Source organism: Mytilus edulis, chromosome 4 (assembly GCF_963676685.1).
Source record: "Mytilus edulis chromosome 4, xbMytEdul2.2, whole genome shotgun sequence".
Lineage (NCBI taxonomy): Eukaryota > Metazoa > Mollusca > Bivalvia > Mytilida > Mytilidae > Mytilus > Mytilus edulis.
Genome location: NC_092347.1, coordinates 57415445 through 57435838, shown reverse-complemented (window position 1 = coordinate 57435838; position 20394 = coordinate 57415445). Strand labels below are relative to the sequence as shown.

At 32.5% G+C, this 20394-nt stretch overlaps 1 protein-coding gene across 29 annotated transcripts in view; it reads right to left on the bottom strand.

Annotated features, from left to right (window-relative positions):
* LOC139520035 (gamma-adducin-like) overlaps positions 1–13268 on the bottom strand; it is a 52405-nt gene extending 39137 nt beyond the window's left edge. For 22 of the 29 annotated variants that reach the window (XM_071312427.1, XM_071312436.1, XM_071312423.1 and 19 more), the window contains exons 1-2: positions 12937–13268; positions 3581–3676 (exon numbers count right to left, since the gene is read on the bottom strand). The gene's annotated coding sequence lies outside the window, so the exon portion shown is untranslated. Of the gene's footprint in view, positions 1–1837; positions 1887–3580; positions 3677–8547; positions 8960–12936 lie in introns of those variants that run through there. The other 7 variants (XM_071312426.1, XM_071312439.1, XM_071312424.1 and 4 more) reach the window with 5 other exon arrangements.
* Between the last annotated feature and the right edge of the window lie 7126 nt (positions 13269–20394).

The window sequence follows — 20394 nt, the reverse complement described above, 5'->3', positions numbered from 1 at the left end:
CTAGATTAAGCTGTGAATATCAACAATATTTGTTAATCAACTTTGAACTAATGGCAAAGAAGCTTACAACAACAATCTTGTTACTAATCTGTTATAGTCATTACAATCCAGAAATAAAGTCATCAATTATTATAATATACAGTTCAATAACCTTAATACATTACTTCCTGACTGATGGGCATGATATTCAGACCACTGACCTTATAATAATGCAGGTGTTTAATTTGACCTATAATTGACATGTTTTCTTGGAGGCACAAGTCACAGTACACCTTTATTTCTAAATGTCCTGAAGGAATTTGAAAATTTTAAGTAAATTGTAAATTACTTCAAACATATTCTGATATTGTTTTGAAGCTGATTAAGTCTAGCTTAACCACTGAGTGATAGATTACAGCAATTTGCATAACAATATCAATGGTATACCTATACTACCAACTGGTTATCTTCTCAATCTATGTCAGGGAAAAAGTATAGGCCACATTTTTACCAATGTCTTGATTTTTTCCCCCAGGATTATCTTTATATTTTCACTTCTTAATTAATAAAAATTTTGCCCTTTTTTCATTGCCATGATATATATTCTAAAAGATAAGACTATGGTGCTTGACTCCTATATTTCTATACTACATGGTACCTTGCAAAAAGAAAAACCTAACCTCAAAAGTTATATAATTCACCTTTTCAAACCTCTTTAAAATTGTTCAGTCAAACCAAAAACACTGTAAACATCATATAATCTTGCCAAAACCTTTTTAAAATATACTTATTGCATGTAAACATTTACCTGTGTCTACTCCAAACAATTCATTCACTTTCTGACCTGAATGGAAATTTGTATCAAAATAAAAGTGGATTATTTTACAACCATTTACTACCAGATAATCTACATGATATTGTTAGTTGAACTTTCAATTAAATCTCCCTGGTACAGGGTAGAACTTTACCTATATTCTACTTTTTATGGGTGGTTTATATTTCGTCCATTTTCATTGAAACAGATTGTCCAATAAATCATAATGTTACGTTTTTTCTTTAGGTCCTACAGTTTGTAGAAATAAATTAATTCTTTATTTGAATCTTTAGTTACTGGCTGTCATGTCAGACAGAGGGATATGTTATAAGTGTCCAGTCTGGCTGTCATGTCAGACAGTGGGATTTGTTATAAGTGTCCAGTCTGGCTGTCATGTCAGACAGAGGGATATGTCATTGTGTTCAGTCAAAAAACAACTTTATTTACCGTTAACCAGGTGGTTCTGGACGTGGTACCATTCTACAAGTACTTTAAGTTTTTGTGAGCTATGAATACAAAAAACAACTTTATTAACCGTTAACCAGGTGGTTCTGGACGTGGTACCATTCTACAAGTACTTTAAGCTTTTGTGAGCTATGAATACTTTAATAGCTGAGTCAACCAGTAAATAAACCAGACTAATTTCCCTCCCCACCCTAAAAAAGCTTAAACCATGGGTTGAATATATTTAAAAATGTCTGTACTTCCCAATTATATATTCCTTGCAATTGAGAGGCCATGAATTTTGTCATTAAAGGACTAAATCACCAATCCTGATTTGGATCTTGACAAATGTGTGCAACTCACTTTCTGTAACTGAAAAGACTATGAGTTGAAACATATAAAGTTTAACAGAATCCATTTTTGGTTGAAACACATTCAGTAACCAGGAGAAATGTTAGAACTGAGAATTATTACAACATCAGGGATCAATAATCCATAAATATCACTTCTGTAATTCTTAGCAATAAAATATTTACAACATAGTATAATATGATCCAGTCTCATTCCAATAATATGCAAATATGGCTACCAAAAACTAACTATTAGATAATATCTTTTCTCTATTCATCTTTTATGTGAATTGCTGAGTGTGCATTTATTACATACAATTTAAAACATGTGCACATGTACCTGAGACATACAGGTCGAGATTCACATATAATCACATGCATGACATGATATTATACATGTATCTAAATTCATCAAATCTAAACACCTTTATTGAGCATCAAGTTTGAATAGGACATCTATATATATAGATCAGAACTTCAAATAGACATGCATGTCTTATGATATTTGGATGGGACAAAGATCAGAACTTAAAATAGACATGATGCATGTCTTATAGAATTTATGTTTTAATTATCATAGAGAACAAGCTGCCTGCCCCTTTTCACATTCACAAAGAAAACTCTGAGGTCAAAGAACTTGGTCAAATGCAAGTTCTTCAATTATTAACATCGTTTATAATAGCAATTCAGTACTTGACAATTCATTCAGACACCAAGGTCTATTCACAAAATACATACCGGTAGATATACATTTTGTACATATATATAAAACATTTTCGTTTGTACCCACGCAATATACATTACCATATTCTTGCAAGATTACCTAGGTATTCAATGGAGTTCCAAAAAGGTATTTGACAGATGTGCAGATAATTAATTACACTTTTACTGACACCTTATGTAAATGTAAACACAAGATAATAGCCCAGCTTGAATTGTTTGGAGAAAAGCAAAAAGAAACTAGACTACTGCAGTGATTTCAAGTGGCGACTTCAAGAAATCATCTCACAAAGACATCCTTGTAAATATTTAAGGCAATATATAGATGATAAATCTATCAAACCAGAATAAAACACATCATTATGTACATGTATACGATGACAGCAGGGGTCATTGTGCATACATGTACATGTAGAACTTTGTAATAAGAACGGATTACCTTTAGTAGACTAAAACTTGAATTTCCCTTTGTATAGATAAATAAATTTTACATTATCTTTTTGTTGACTAGTGTCACTGTGCTTTTGATTTCCTATTCATAGGCGGTATTTTTCAATATATTATATTCAATGAATACCTTATATAAATATTCCTTATTTCTGGTGGTACTACATGTACATGTACATGTATATTTAGTAGAAGACCAGTGTAAAACTACCAGGTACTGACTCCTAATGAATGGTCTGCATTTGAAGATTTGAATAAGCATTCTAGTAAACAGTGTATGAAAACTCTCAGGTTAAGAGGGCCCAGAGAACAGATCTTTGTAATTTTTATTCTAACCTGCATATTTCAGTCAAAATTATATATAATAAAAATAAAGGTACTTTTAGGTATCAGTTTGATACCAACTTTGATGAACAGTTGTATGTACAGAAGGACAATAAAAGCTATGGCGGGGGCTTGGTTTCATATATGTTTAATTCATGTTCATGACAGTTGTGATGAGTTTTCTGCCAGATTGCATAAATCAGCATGACCTGGAGAGAATGTTCTTAAGACTACCATATTTGTACATGTAACGCATGTTAGAGCTCAAGGAATGCATAAAATTGAGAATGGAAATGGGGAATGTGTCAAAGAGACAACAACCCGACCAAATAAAAAACAACAGCAGAGGGTCACCAACAGGTCTTCAATGTAGCGAGAAATTCCAGCACCCGGAGGCGTCCTTCAGCTGGCCCCTAAACAAATATATAAATAGCCTATATAAATGTTCCTTTGACAATTAAATTAACAAGAAACAAGTCATAGAATCTTTGCTGGTACTTACCAAGATATTATAGCTTCTTCTGACCCTCAATAAAGCTGTTTGTTTATATATCCTCACTATTTTTTTTATATTTAGCTACACTTGGATGCACATGACCTGTAAATTGAAAATAAAATACATCATACTGCTTGTATGTATAATAAAATCAGTTCCTTGTAAAAACATTTTACACTCTATTTAAAAGCTGTCAGAAAGAGATTTTTAGTCAAGTGTGATATTCAAATGTTTTTCTTTACACCCACGGTACAGTTAATGGTAAAATATACATCAAGTAAATCATACCTGTACAAAATTGAAAATATGTATGTAAATATTCAATGAGGAATCTAACCTTGTAGAGGGTTATTGAAATATGTATGTAAATATTCAATGAGGAATCCGACCTTGTAGAGAGTTACCCTAATGGCTGTTATAAACAGTGCACTGATAATATAAAGGAGAAAGTCAAGACTTGTGTTAATCTTATTTTTGCAGTGATTAAAACTCAAGTCTGGCCATAGGCTTGAATATGTCATTTTGACAAACAGGACCTGCACATTTGATAATAAAAACTTCTCAAGGAATCAGTAAATTTTGAAATAATTTATCAGGTATTCAAAATGTTTGAAAAACATAGCGTATGTAGACATACAATGTACATGTAGCCCATTGCTTTCATAAGAATACCACCCACTGCTATGAATGTAATGATTTTGAGTGTGGGAAGAGAGCGGTACTACATTATATAATAAATAGACCAACATTTCTATAAATAATTTCTTTTGACTAGATAGATTTTCTGGATTTCAAATCCTGATCTATAAAAAAATCACACTGTTCAACAGGCTTAAAAGAAAATTATTTACCATGTTTTTCAAACACCCAGTACTACAAAGCTGACATACTTCATTTTGTAAAAAGAAAAATGGAGAAGCATTTGCAGTACATGTACACGAGTATATTTTGACAAAAGAACTCTGGAGTTGGGTTTATCAAAAGAACTTATACATGTACAACTTTTACTCAATATCAAAAGTGCAACAAAACAGTCCGAAGCATGGACTCTTAATTTTAGTAGAAAACAATTTCTGAATATGAGTACTAAGCATACACAGTTTTAATATGGGGTTTGTGTTCCTCAAATCAGGCTTTAGTTTTCTATGTTGTGTTTTGTATACAATGTATATACAGACAGTGTTTCTAAAACTCTGTCTGATCAACAAAATGTCAGACAAAAAATCATTCCTTCAGACAGAGTTTGTAATATTTTTTATTTGAAAAGTTCAAATTTCTTTCTCAGTCAAACAAACCCTAAAACAGGTTGGCACAGACTGTACAGTTGTTTGTCTATTAGACAGTTTACGCTTTTTCTGCAAAGGAGTTGTCAGGATTTTTTTCGACTTATGATGTTGAGATTGAATATCCATTAGGTATTTTTCACTTCTCTTTCAGAAGAAATTGCTTTAAATTTATGCTTATGGTTTATAAATGTATCTACCAATTTACATGTACATGTAAGTGGCTTTAAAAATTAACATAATTGTAGTCATATTTAAATCTATAATAGAGACATGTATGAATTTTGGATTTAAACATCAGATAATTTTGAAAACAATCTTGTATCTGCTTAAAAATATCTAAACCACTACCTCTGTATGTGTATGTGTTTTTATATACATGTTCAATGTCACAAATATGCACCTAGAATTATTACTTTAGACCATCATCATAGTTGCATATACATGCACTCAAACATTACCATATTCATAAACATGAACTACACTTTTTGATACAATGTCTGTATCTTTGTTACGTTGCATAATTTAGAGTAACAGTTTTATGTACATGTACATTGTTGCAGAAATACATGTATACTGAGGTAGTGAGTTTGTGATTAACACTTTTATTGCATGGGAACATGCATACAATTAGTCAATAATTTACTATCATTCAGTATGGTAGAACCCCCTTAACTATCTCTCTAAAGGTCAAAACTATAAAGTGATAACACATGGCTGTATTTTATCAAACAGGAGTACATTTTTCCTACAATAATTGGGTTAAATATTCAGGTGTGTTCCACTGAAGTATTAAGTTGCCTACTTTAATTATTTGATCAAGCTGCGTGTCATCTCTGAAGTGCTATTTTAATGGAGTGAAGTCCCACACTACCAACAATTAAGGGCTTAAATCTTGGCTTTCTAAGCTCATTTTTAGGTTGCATACATTGTATTATTGATACTTTTTGACTGTAGAAAGAAAGCCAGCTAACTGCCCATGAAAAGCCCTGCTGCTACATGTAGATTAAGTACCGGTAATACAAGGGAAAATATGACTGCTGAATAATGCAGTTGACACTTTCTAAATGCAGCCTTGCAGGTTCACTGACTCACATACAGTATATGCATGCATATGTACATGCATGAATGAAAAGAGTTGTATGGTTAACATTTAGAATACAGGCACTCTGTGACCTCAAAGACAGAAAAACACCAGTCCACAACCAGAGGGCAAATTACAGCCTTTAACAAAAAACAATGCATGTTCGATATATACATAATATATAAATAAATTATGCAGTCTGAAAGTAATTATATTCAGATTTTAAATCAGAAATAGTCAACTGTACATATTATGTTTGTACAGAAATGAAAGTGAATTTTTACTTGTCATGCATTTTACTTTGCACTGACCCAAATCAATCAGGCCCTTCAACTGAATCTCAATGTATCAATTAATCAATATTTGCATCAAGTTCCATTAAATTTCTAAGATTACCCTAGAGTCAACACAAAATGCATGGCTGTTAATTAGTATGTACATTTTGTGCCTATAATCAATGCAGTGTCTTCAACAACAGATTAAAACCACTTTCTTGGTTGTCATGATGATGTAACAGAATCGAGTGACAAATAGAGCTTGTCATTATCTATGATTCCTACCAAGTTTTTAATCATCGGCTGATTCATTCTATTGATTTTTGGAGGATCTAATTAAAGCCTATTACTCTGACCCATTAAAATAAACCTTATCAATCAATTAAACAGACAATGGGGGACAAATCAATACCCACTGTCTGATAAAATAATATTGGAACATGCCATGTTAACAAGAGTGTGAGTTCATTAATGTGTAAATGTGATAATTAAAGTAACAATGATTCAGTGAAATATGACAAATGTAGTACATGTACGAGGATGGTGGCATTTTTATATTAGTGATGCAACTATACATACGGTAGTTGGAACTTCCGTTAACCTTGTGTTAATATCAAGGAGACAAAGTTTCATATAAAAAACAGAAAACTTGTGTAAAGTGTAAAGTTACCAAGGCATCATGTATACTCAGATAACTCTTGTCTGTCACATGGAACTTATGAATCATCTTTTTCCATTGTTCCTTCTCTGTATGTAATGTGAATTCTTTTCTTATAGATTAAACTTTTACATACATTGTTTATACATGTAGTATGATGCTTTTACATTTTATAATGACTTTGAAAAGGGGATATATTTCATTTGTGGCAATAAATATACATTTGCATTTCTTTCACCTTCAAACTGAAATGTGTGTCTAAACTGATAATGACACTTCAGTTTCAAGGACAAATTGCAGTAAAAGGTAAACTGAATTTTACTGTGCATATTGCTGTGTGTTTGTTTATTCCACATCAGCTAATAGTACTTGTACAATGTATAGAGGAGGGTTGAAATATCACAAAACATGTTGTCCCATGTATATACAATGTATTCCCCTGCCAAAAAATCAGGAACCTCTAGCTTTTGTTAGTTGTGTCAAGTTGTGTGGGTTTTTTTTTAAATTTTTGTTCATTTGTACATTTGTCAGAGTTCAATGTTGCATCCATTTGCTGAACTTGCACCTATACATTACTGTTTTAGAGCAGAAGCCTTTATAAATGCTTAAGTTTATGTACCAAAATAACTTCAAGCCTGTGATAAATCATCTTATGAAGTGTACATGCATAATATTAGTCCTTGTTTTGCATAGAAAGGCCATCCATGCCTCTACATCTTTCCCCATTTTACCCTCTGTATATAAATAAACAGTAATGTCAGCATGATTCAAGTCAATCCTTAGGGTGTAACCAATAATTTCTTCCTCTGTTGGTAATTAACATACTTCATGAGTAGGATGTATTATCTATATTACATTTTTTTCATTAACTACAGCTATAAAAAAATATTACTTTTTCAATTTTGATTGTAATATCCTTAACTGAAAAAGTTTGATTAATCAACCTTGAATCTAGTCTAGATACATGTATTACTATTATTAGAGGCATTAAAAATATGATGGGGAATTTTCTCTTAATTGCCACATAGAAATTAGCATTTTGTTTGTTTTCCCCATATAATAGACTATATTGTATATAAAAGGCAGTGCATCTATTACTTTCAAATTCATCCATTTTGATTTCAAAAATCAAGGAACTAAATTTACAATGAATTAAATGTAGAGAAATCAAATTCTTCACATGCTGACAGCTGTCTGAAATTGACAGAATAAAATGTTTCTTAACAAAACAAAAAGCTATATGTCTCTTGCACTTGAATGATAACAGACAGCCTTCTGTTTATTTTACTGGTTCAAATCTGATTGATAATGTGATTACACAAATGAAAGATCAAATAACAAAGCACTTGAAAATACTACATGCTTTCACAAAGCATTGCAATTCAATTTTCCATGAAATTCTAAGAACAACCCCTTCAACACAGGTGGTGTGCAGTAATGCACTTTTCTTCTAATAGATTTATCTTGATTCCAAATGTAAGTGTAAAGAGTGCAACTGCATATATATATATCTTTTTCAAATAAATGGTACAAATGTTCACTATTAGTATTACTTCATGTAGTAAAGAAAATTAAAAAAAACGGAATACATATAAGAGTACATGAAATTTGTACCATATCTATTCAAAGAGAGAAAAAACATGCTAACAAACATTCTGAGCCCTCACCATTACCTGTGAAATTGGACAAGGCATGTATCAGGTTTGTATTTTGCTTTGTAAAGGTACACAAGTAAATAACCATTCACTTTTGTAATCCGAAAAAAATATATAGACAGACGAAACCGGACATATAATTATAACACCACCAATTCTATCGAATCTGAACACAGACTGCTCACACACATCATTCCATGAATCACATAGTTTCCTTACCAGATCAATAATATATTCCTCAATTTTCTGTGATTACTTATGATCTGACATGCTAGGTCAACAGATGGTAAATTATTCCATTTTTCTTCAAAAATAATTTTACAAAAGCAGGTTGTTATCCATAGTCAGGGGAATGTGTATTATCAAATCAGTAACAGCATGTTGAAAATGTTAGAGGCAAAGCAAGGGGAAATAATCCTAGCTTTACACTGATGTGATGTCAGTGAGGCCAACAAAAGGTTATATAAAAAGACAAAAACTAACATAACTTATTATAACAACATGAGGCTTTATCAAGGGTAACTTTAGTTGCTAGTGTAAAACTGTAAATATATTACAGGTACAAGTGACATCATGAAGATGCTAAATATATATATACAAAAGAAGACTTCCCAAGATTCCAGAATCAGCTTGGTACCATTTCTTTCTTGAACTAGTAGCATTAAAAGATAATCTGTCAGAAATCTGAATGAGGTGATCTTATCAATAAGACAGTTCAAGATAAACTGTTGAAGCCTATGGAGATGCACTCAAAATTGAGCAGTAATTCATATTCCTTTAATACATACATTGTATAAACATGTATATGTATGAATTTATTAGGCTAACAAATTTGTTAGAGAAGTACTAAAACATTGTTCTATGAGCATCAGCTTACTCAGCTTTTAATTCAAAACTTTTTTTTAAATTCTGCTCAGAAGTTCTACATGTACATGTACAAAATGTACATTGTAAATTAAAGTCATAAAAAACGAGTAACCGGTGAAAAATATTGTTCTTACAATTCTTGAACCAATGCATACAAACATCATAAACTTAGTCTTCTCACTCTTCTCTGCACGAATTTATCATTTTTTCGCATAAATTTCTTTTAAGGACATCAATGCGTATTGCGATCACCAGATTTTTACGGGATGGGGCACACTGAGGTCACTTTGCATACGGAAAATATGTCGGGGGAATTGCTTCCTGGAAGGATGCAATTAAAATAAAGTAAACTTCTTCTAAATATGAATATATTAAAGAGTTTTCTTCAGAAAAAAGTATATGTACATAAATTTTATAATGAAAACTATCCATTGAGTTAAAACATACGCATTATTTTTTTAATTTGAGGTTTCTTATGACTTTAAGTGACATGCATATATATTCGATTTCCATCCACTAGGTTAATATAAAATTAATCTCATGATATAATTGTACATCTTTTGTTTCTTCCACCAAAAGACAAAAAAACTTGAAGAATACTATAAAAATCACTATATGTCCATTGAAGCTATATACATGTATATATATATACTATAATGTACTATGTACATGCATGTTTTTGTAACATGCATATATACTGGGTACATGAATATGAACTTATATATATAATGATACTATAGGTAAGGAACATTTAAACAGCATATCCTCTATATCATAATCTCAGAGAAATTTTGAACAGATAAGAATTAGTGGCATGTTTTGAAATGTTACATGTCATCACCAGTTCAAATAATCAAGTTGATAACTTTAATAATTAAATCAATATGAAATTAGTAACAAGATGATAAATGTAGTAACATATATAATTAATAGACTAAACACTATCTGTCTGATAAGAGAACAGAACTTCTTACTACCCCCAATAGAGATCACAACATATTAATGTACTGGTCATGATCAGTAGAATAAGAACAAAAAGAATTTCAACATGTTGATTTAATAGAAAATACTGCCTTATCAATTCCATCTCAAAAGAAAAATGTCTCCATGATGAAAGATATATGCTGTATCATACTGACCTAAAACAATATATGAATGTATGTACATTGTATGTTTGATTCATTTCCCTGCTAAAAATTGTTTTGCCATTTCAATTTTCTTGGGGTGGAAATTGGGTATTTAAAATGTACAAAAAAATATATAGTGATGAACCATTATTGAATTTTTTATCAAAATCTGAAGTTGATCAGTTGATATTTGGCCTTTTTCTGCTTCAAATTGACAACTACTACTGATAAGCATACAGTACAGTACATTCAATGCCAATGAATTACTATAAATTGTCCACAAAAATGTATACATGTACAAGTAGTTTAGAGAAAAAAAATCTAAATACTTTTTTTTTAAATTTACATAATTGAGAAATGAAAAAGTGTTACAATCATATATTTTTCAATGACAGAAAAATGAATTCTGTCAGACTCCTTTTGATCTGGTGAGCATGTGTTAAGCTGCAAGAGGAAGCTGTACAGAAATAATTTGGGAAGTTCCATGTCTACCAATATGGAGACAGACAGTGAGAAACTGTCTATGTGAAACCGCATATGTGTCAGACATATCCTTTCCTTGTCAAAATACTGAGATACTTGCAAGGACCAAATTTATGCATATGGTGCAAAAGAATAAGGGGCTGGGTACTGCATAAGTGAAAACTAAAAGACGAGTCTGGTTCAGCGTGTGATGTTGGGTGCCATATCCTACACCCAAACAACTCAACTATGCACATAAATTTCCCAGCAACCATCACATGTATGCCTCTCAATACAGACATCAGGTTTTGGCAACACAAATTATGCCAAGTACCTTCGAGTCAGGTGAAGGAAAAATCTACTTGATTTTATTTTAGCTTCAATAGAAAAACTTGCAAGCACTAAATATCCTGTTTTTAGTTTTGATAAATGAAGAAATTTAACAGAGAAAGTAAGCAATTGCAATACCTGCATAAAGTTAATCACTTAATGTTTGAATAAAAGTATTGTGGCAACAAAAATTAAACATTTAAATTTTTTGGGTGCAGAACTCACAAATTTCATGCATTTTCATTCATGTTTCCTGGAGGAGGTTTTGGCTTGCTACGACACCCTGAGGCTGACCTTTTAACGAAAATAAAAATTGGCTCCATGCCCCTTTTCCGTCATATTTTAAAACGCCTTACCGTAATTTTTAGCTTCATGTAAGTCTAGAAATGATAATTTTATTACTATAATGGATTTAAATTAAAAACGGAAAAGTATTACATGTAATAAGCAAGTATAAAACAATGGTATATTCAATTAAATCCTTACCATTACTGTGCCTTTATATCTTTGTAGAGAGTGCTCTTAAAAGTGTACAAATGTAATCCTCTGCGCAAAATGTACCCTTACAATGTATCCAATTGCGCAAAATGTACCCTTAAAATGTATCCAATTGCGCAAAGAGTGCATTCTGAGAAGAACTTTATCTGCCATTTTCAAAAGCTTCAGGAAACACTATTTATACATTTGTAAATTTCAGATGTCATATTTTCATTAATCTCGATGATTACAATATATGACATCAGTCTAAGATTTGCTTTTTTAATGAAGTCATTGTAAAAAAAATGAATAAGGAATGTTCAAATGAGGTATAAATGGTTAATCTACTGCATCTATCTATAATTTTGTGAATTTCCTAGGTTAGAACAGGGTGTGCACAGAATGTACTGTTGAATATGATTTATTTTTTAGGAAAGCCTCTAATTTCTTCTCTTTTTTTTATCAGTTTACCTTTTTATACTGTACTGTAGTGATCACATTTTGTACATGTTGTTCTTTCATAAAATTAAAATTTAAGTACTGCTAATGGTAATAATGGAAATTGCACTATCATTTTAAGTGCAACAAGAGTATTGGCTGTCATAGTGTGTGAGTAAATGACAATATATAATATATATTCCTATAAATTTGCTTGAATACTAAATCATTTAAAATTAAAACAATCTACTGAATCAGTATGCAATTTTGCATGGATAACATTTGTGATTTGTATAGATTCATATGCCCTATGAATGCGCCCTTTAATTAGGAATAAATACATTTGATAAGATATGAATACTTTGTCAGAACTTTCTGATGTTTTGATGTTGCATTTGATAACATCCGACCTTGACAGTTGCAAAATATGGCGACAGAAAACATATAATTTGATTTTTTTCCCGTAGCTTCTGAACATTTTAACTTCAATGACAATGTTAACGAAACTATCTTCGCATATAACAGTTCTGTTGTAGTGTACACAAATGTATTGCCCATTATTTGACAGTAGACGGACAAGTTTACAAGTAAGCGCTGTTACCGTCTTCACCGGCAGCAGAAGCCGGTCGGACATTACAAATTATCTTTTGATGAGTTGAACAGGGGCGTGCTTTCATAAAGTGGTTATTGACGTTCAATTACTTACCTTTGTTTCTGCTACGAAAATTATTTGATCGTTCGTATGAAAGACTACAATCCCCGCCAATTTTATATTGGCCCCTTTGAACACAGACAAGGCTTTCCCCGATATGCAAATGAGTTGTTTCTAAAATTAGTTCCACTGGCTATTCCATCTTTTGAATACACCCGTTGTTATCTCAAGTGAATGTTCTGAATGTTTTGATAAAAGCAAGCATGGACTGTAAATTATACACTGCATGGGACACTAATATTTTTTTTAAATAAATATTTTTTAATATAAACAAATGCGATATGCTTCAAAGTTATGGTATACACAACAACATACTTAAGAAAGAGGGAGGAAATTCACCGGAAATATGCACCAGCTACCTGAATAATGACATCACTCACATTTTTGTCTGTAAAGGGAAATCATTCATACTCCAAGTTTGAATAGGCGCAAAATTTAAAATGATTTATTATTTGGAAATTACACCATATATGGGTCAATAAAAAAAAATCTTCTCAGGTTTTTTTTTTTATTTAGCCTATGATAAGGTAAGATATTTTTATTCCAATTAAAGGGCCCATGAATAATAGCAAAGTAATTTATTACAATGATTTTTTTATAATTGACACAATAATGGCGGGGGGGGGGGGGGGGGGGGGGGGGGGGACAATAATACCCTGTTGTGACCCTTTTCAAGGTTTTGTTAACTGTTATCTGAGGTAAATTTAAGCTGTAAACTGATTTTCAACCCACTTTGTTAACTGTTAACAGCATTTTTGTATTTGTAAACAGCCAGATCAGATCCACACACATATTAGAAAAAAAGGCATAAGGGGACGACCATTTGATATGGGGGGGGGGGGGGGGGGTCACTCAGCCTTGATAATCCCAAAAATAAATGGTTTGTTCTGTGATAGTTTGCAAATAAATTACCTGACTTGAAATGTATTAAAAATAAATAAATCAGCAGGTATAATCGAAAGATGGCACCAGATTCTTCATAAATTCATCTTTTTTCCCCCAAAACACTTCCCTATTTTTTTTAATAATAGAGGAATAAATATTATCTAAATAGACTTGAAATGTCTGAAAATTGGTTTCATTTAACTGGAGGTATATTGTATCAGGAAACCTTACCTCACTTTTATTTTATTACAGGGCCGTAACTACATTGAGGCAAATGCCTCATGTAGGAAATTTCAAAACCAAACTCTTGTCTCCATATCAAATTGGGTTCACGGCGAGTGCCTTGCAAGAAGCAAGTTCTGTTTTCCCTCAGACTTACATTTGTAGCCCTGCTTTTTCGGGATCAATAATTCTTATTTATTTGTCTTTTGTTCATTGATTGCCCTTCTGTATTCTGTTAGTGTTGCATTCCTTTTGTAATCTAGTAATTTTGTTCTGAACTTGAACATGAATTTAAAAAAAAACAGCAGCCACAGACTTAATTATGTGAATTTCATTTTTGCTTTATCATGCACATTGGTCTTTTGATGTTGTCCCTAGAAACTTAAGTCTTACACTGATTATTTTTGCTTTGAGACCAACATATTGTCAAAAAATTATTAAAACAAAACTTGCATTTTCAGATTAAGAAAGGGTCTTCGGAACACCCAGAAAGCATAATTTTGCATCATTTGTTCTAGTGCTGGTAGATTAGAAAGACTTGTATATTACAGTCGACCATTTTACTGTATGGCTATTGACACCGTAGCTATTTATAAGAGTACAGTTATATACTAGTACTACACTATATGTTGTATGTACTATATATTTACTACGTTTATTCATACATTCATTCATAATTCATTCATTCATTCATTGACGGACAATTAGAAAAAGACTTTACTCTATATACTACTCTGCACGAAGTTATTATGCATGCAACCCCGCCACTTTTTCTAGCACTATATATACGGCGAACTCGGACTAATGCGAGTTTCACACACTTTAGCACACACGCTACATAAGGGACACCTAACTTTTTCCCTACTTTCAGGTAAGCACATTTTCTTTTAGGCCTTATCATGCATGTACTTCTATCCAATTCATAGTTCAATTTATAAGGAAATTTCAAGTTAACATTTGAAATAAATGTTTATTATAATTATGTACTTTCAGTGTGAAATACATGGTTTGCAACATTATATTTCGTCACATATTCAACGCCCTATTTACGAAGATCAAGTGGCCATATTACCCTATGACACTATAAATATTATACAAAAGAGTATGATACGCATACTAATCCTGCTTCTATTTGAAGCGTACGGATACGTTTGAATCATTGTTTATGTTGCAGTTTACTTTGCGATCCCCGTTAAAATGCTGTTGTTTTAATGAAAAGTCACGTCGGTAAAATATAAATACATGTATTCATGAGTGAATTATAAAATGTCTGTTAAAACATTAGTTTGTACTGTACATTGTAGGAATATAAAACGTGTATTCGTACTCGCTCTAGAAAGCTCTGCAAACACTGCCATTATCTGGCATTTAAATTAAAGCTGTCACAAATAAATGGCGCATATTCCGACAATAAAAGAATTTTGTATTTGTAATTTTCAATGACGATTGTATGGGAGGTTGTAACATTAGTATGAACGCGGCAAGCAGATTAGCTACATCCAAATATTCAATATGCTTCGAATTGTTAAAAATTCATTTGACCTGAAATATAATATTTGCAAAACATAAATTACCTTTATAGCAATTAATAATTGGTCGGACTTGTTAATTTAGAAACAATCACTTCAGCCTACCGATAAATTGTAAAGCCTATATGTTATACCTTAGCATAATAGCTTTTGCAAAAAGACTTTTTAAACCTCGATTTTTTAATACATCGAATCTTACCCTTTGGACCATCGCACTTTAGCGTGATACACCATCGTACTTTAGCGAACAAAAACAGTCGCACTTTAGCGTGAGACACCATCGTACTTTTAAAACACATGGTATGGGTAAAATCTCTTTGTTCTTACTGTGCTATAATCTGGATAATGCACAGCAAAGGTGTACCTCAGATATACTGCACAGTTCAAATCTATTTTAACCTTTAGGGGAGGTTCCTAGATTTTGAAAGGGGCGTTATTCTATCAAATTAAAAAAAAATATATCACCGAGCGTCGCGAGACTAAAAACAATATTGACGATTTTAAGGCAAAACACGATAATTTGTCCAATCCTAGGGTGAACGACATGTTCGTCCCCACCCCCGAATCCGCCATCTGCCTTGAAATTACGACAAAACTGAACTTTGTACAAACATCGTAGTTTCAGAATAGGAAAAAAAAAGGTTTCTCATTCCTTTTTTTCATCTTAGCTTGAACATAAAATGTTTCAGTATTATATTTTGCGTACAACATAAATCTTAAATCAGTGTTTTAAAGTCAGAAAGAAAGTTAAAACAATTTTTGGTAACTTCCGCCAAAAAAGAAATGTATCTAAGAATATCCGAATAAAAGAAATCTGATTTGGACTAGTTTTAGATTCAATGGATTTTATAACGACTTCTTACACGGTGGGTATGGTTGTCCTGCGAGAGAACGTACTGTGCTGGTGATTTGGTCCTGACGGGTGCTGGTGGGTCCTGATTCTGTGCTGGTGGGTTTGTTTACATTGTATCAGAACGGCAATAAAACGACTGTTTTGTTGCTTAATTTTTCTCTGATGTGTCATAAGTACCATGCAAAGTATATTACAACAATATTATATTGCAAAAGTCGTGCAAGTTCGTTAAACGGAATTGTCCTGACGCTGTGCTGGTGATAAGAAAAACGGTCCTGGTGCTGTGCTCCTATGTCCTGGTTCTGTGCTTTTATATTTTGTTAAAAGTGGCATATATTCAAGAGCATTGATGCTGTACTGTTGTTGACTAATTAGCTGTTGTCTGCTTTCTTGAAATTGACATTGTTGTGAATCTGTTTACTGTTATTATGAGAGAAAAAATACCCCTATTTAAAAAAAAAAAAAAATGAAATTAACTGTAATCTTATTTATTGGCCTGTTAATGGAACCCTTCTTGCCCCCTTTTAAGATAAGAAAATATGTTTACGATTTTCGGGATTACGATCATTTTGCAAGATCACCAAAATACGTTGTAATTTATACAATACTTAATATAATGTAGATGATGTGGTATGTTTGTTGTCAATGGACAAATTTCCATAAGAAACCAAAGGAAGTATGTGTTAACAACCATACGTCATCGTACGACCTTCAACAATAACCCATAAAATAAAAATGTGAAAGGTTTTGCATAAATATAGAACAAAGGACTTTCTGAGCGTTTGAATCATGTCTTTAGCAGCTTAAAACACATTTGTTTGTGAACAATTGAGTGTTGACTATAAGAATGACAATAGTATTGCGGGTTTGTTTGTTTGGTGTTTTTTTTGGGGGAGGGTGGGGGAGGGAGGGGGATAAGTTAGAGCGAGGTTACAGTGAAAGCTTGGAATAGTTTCCCGTAAAATTTTAAAGGTGGGTTGTAAAAGAAAAATGTATCTTATATTAGCCTTGGTCACACCTTACCGGATAGCTCGAACGGACGCCTAACAGATAACTTTTTCTCAATCCGTTCATGTCCGTTGGACGTCCGTTCTTATCCGTTAGGCGTCCGTCCATATCCGTTGCATGTCCGTTAAGCGTCCGTTTTATCCGTTGACGTCCGTTCTGTCCGGTGGAAAATTTTGAGCATGTTCAAACTTTGAACGGACGTCCAACGGATAAAATGTCCGTTGAACGTCCGTTAGGCATCCGTTTTGTACGGTACTCGTCCGTTTTGTATCCGTTATGCATCCGTTGGAGATCCGGTAGACCAATTCACCAACGGATGTCTACCGGACGCCTAACGGATAAAACGGATATTAACGGAAGGATAACGGATAAAACGGATGACTACCGGATGTAAAATGGACAAATGCCAATTGAAATTTCTCATGGTTTATTGCCTTTAATTTTTAGATGGTTTATTGCCTTTAATTTTCAGATTATTTTGTTCATCCGTTTTATCCGTTACGCTTCCATAGCGGTGTCTGTTTTATCCGGTACTCGTCCGTTGGATGTACGTTCGACGTCCATTCTGTCCGTTACGTATCCGTTTCACGTACGTTCAGTGTCCGTTGTGTGTCCGTTTGGCATTCGTTACATGTTCGTTAGTACACCAACGGACTCCCAACAGATACAAATTTTGTCAACGGATAACTTTTTTTTTATCCGTTAGGCGTCCGTTCGAGCTATCCGGTAAGGTGTGACCGAGGCTATAGCTATTAAGAATCACGCTGTAAGATTTTTCCAAAATATTTTTTTTTGTCTAAGCGGTTATCAGGTATTTGTTTTTCGAAAATTCGATAAAACACTAAAAAAATCACTATTTTATATGAAAGGGCAAGCTAGAATATGTCAGAGAATGAAGACGAGATAACCTAGAAAACACTAAAAAAACCTAAGATTTCTTAGCTTTTTCATTTCAAAATAAATATTTTTGATAAAGAATTACGGGGGAGGAAGTGAACAATGTGTCCTACTTTTCTATATTTAAATATTTTTCATGAATAAAAATCAAATGTGCCTTGATTATAATTGAAAATGAGTAAATGGAAAAAATACCCAACTAAAATACACTTTTATTTTAATATTGGTAATATCACTAAGCTTTTAAGTTTTGTGTGTCAAACACACCATCTCTGTAGTTATGACTCCTTACTAAGATATTTCACTTCATTCATTTTTTTTCTGCATTTTTTTATATTGTGAATTCATAGAATTATTATATTAAAATGTAGCCTTAATTTATATTTAAAAAACATAAACACGCCTGGAAAGTAAAATGCGTACTCGGCTGTCTGTAATCGACCATTTTTAGACACCCCAGGCTCCTAAAAAACAAGCCGGGGTGGGGGTTCAAAGATGCAAATTAAGTACTTATATCAATATTTTATCTTTTCGTGTACGGTTTATGACAATGTCAATTACGAAATGTGCATATATCAAGGGGAAACTTCTTGCAAAGCATTATTATTTATTATAGTTCATTATTGTATTTAGTAGAAAAAAGAGAATTTAGTGAAAATAAAATCACTATTTTTGTAGAAAATTCACAGACCTTTGTACAGAGATTTTTGTTAAGTTTACCATGGGATCAACACAAGGGTTCATTACCGAGTAAACAAATCAAAATGTCTATCTACCTTGCACATTTCAGAAAATTCGGATCAGATAACGAAACTAGGTCCAGCAACATTTATAAGCAATTTAAGATTTTGACCCTCACAGTTTCCATTCACCACAAATATTCTCGTTACAACGAATCATTTTAAATACAAAAATACCAGTTGCAGCCTTTCGTTTATCTATTAATACATGTATACGGATGAAGTTATGAAAGGCAGCAGGGTCATCAGGGTGAGGAGTCCATGTCATCTGAAATAAATGCTAAGCATAGATCTAGAAAGCGACAGATAATCATGACATTAACTTAAACTCTCTTCTTAACGACTTTTTTCGAACAAATTGACACATAAAATGAATTATATAGTATTGTGGAATTTTTAACTTATTTTAGATAGGGGAGACAGGGGTTGAATGAGACACTTTTTATGTTCTTGTCTATACATACAAATCAATTATACGCAGCTTTCTTACTAGACCTAGCAAACTAGACAAACATCTCGTGTACATTTTTAAAAGGATTTTAATCCACTAAAGCTATTTCTTAAGTCGCATCTGACGATTTAATGGGGGTTGTCGCATGTCACTACCTACCCCGTGTGCGGGGTACGTTGAGACAGAGGTTGGGGTAAGTTGTGACATACATACAGTACTGGTAGTCCTGTTTACATGTTCAGATGTACATGCTTTGTCGCAATTTCAGAAGGTGGAAGACCTACTAGATGGGTCATACCTTGTATTGCGCGTGACATACGCTATGTTAAGAGCTTTTCCGTCAGTCATGTATTCTTTGTCCTTGATCTCATTTTTATGGTCAAGGAACTATTTTGTCATATGAAATTTTATCCGCACTTATATTTAGTTACTAGTATGATAATTTCTATGTTTCGTATTTTGTATATTGGATTCTTGCAAGGTGTACATGTCATTCAGACAGTGTTAACCGACAACCTCATTTCATGGATCAGTTATTATGTCCGTATCACAGATACCCATAGAAATATATGCAATAGTCTACTGTATTCGGTGTATGAATGAAGCACTCACACCACATCTTCCTTTATTTATTTATGAATGAAATTCAATTATAATAAAAGCAGGCGAGACATTTCAGACATGGTAATGCCATATAGTGAATGTCTAAGCAGTGGCTATCTTTTACGATGCTCGAAAAAAAAAAATAATATTAATAATACTTTGTAAAATAATCAAGATATATGAACGAAGATAAATAAAAAAAAAAGGAACCGTTTGTGCTGTCATATAAAACTCCATTACATAATTGTAAAAGTATAAAAACTA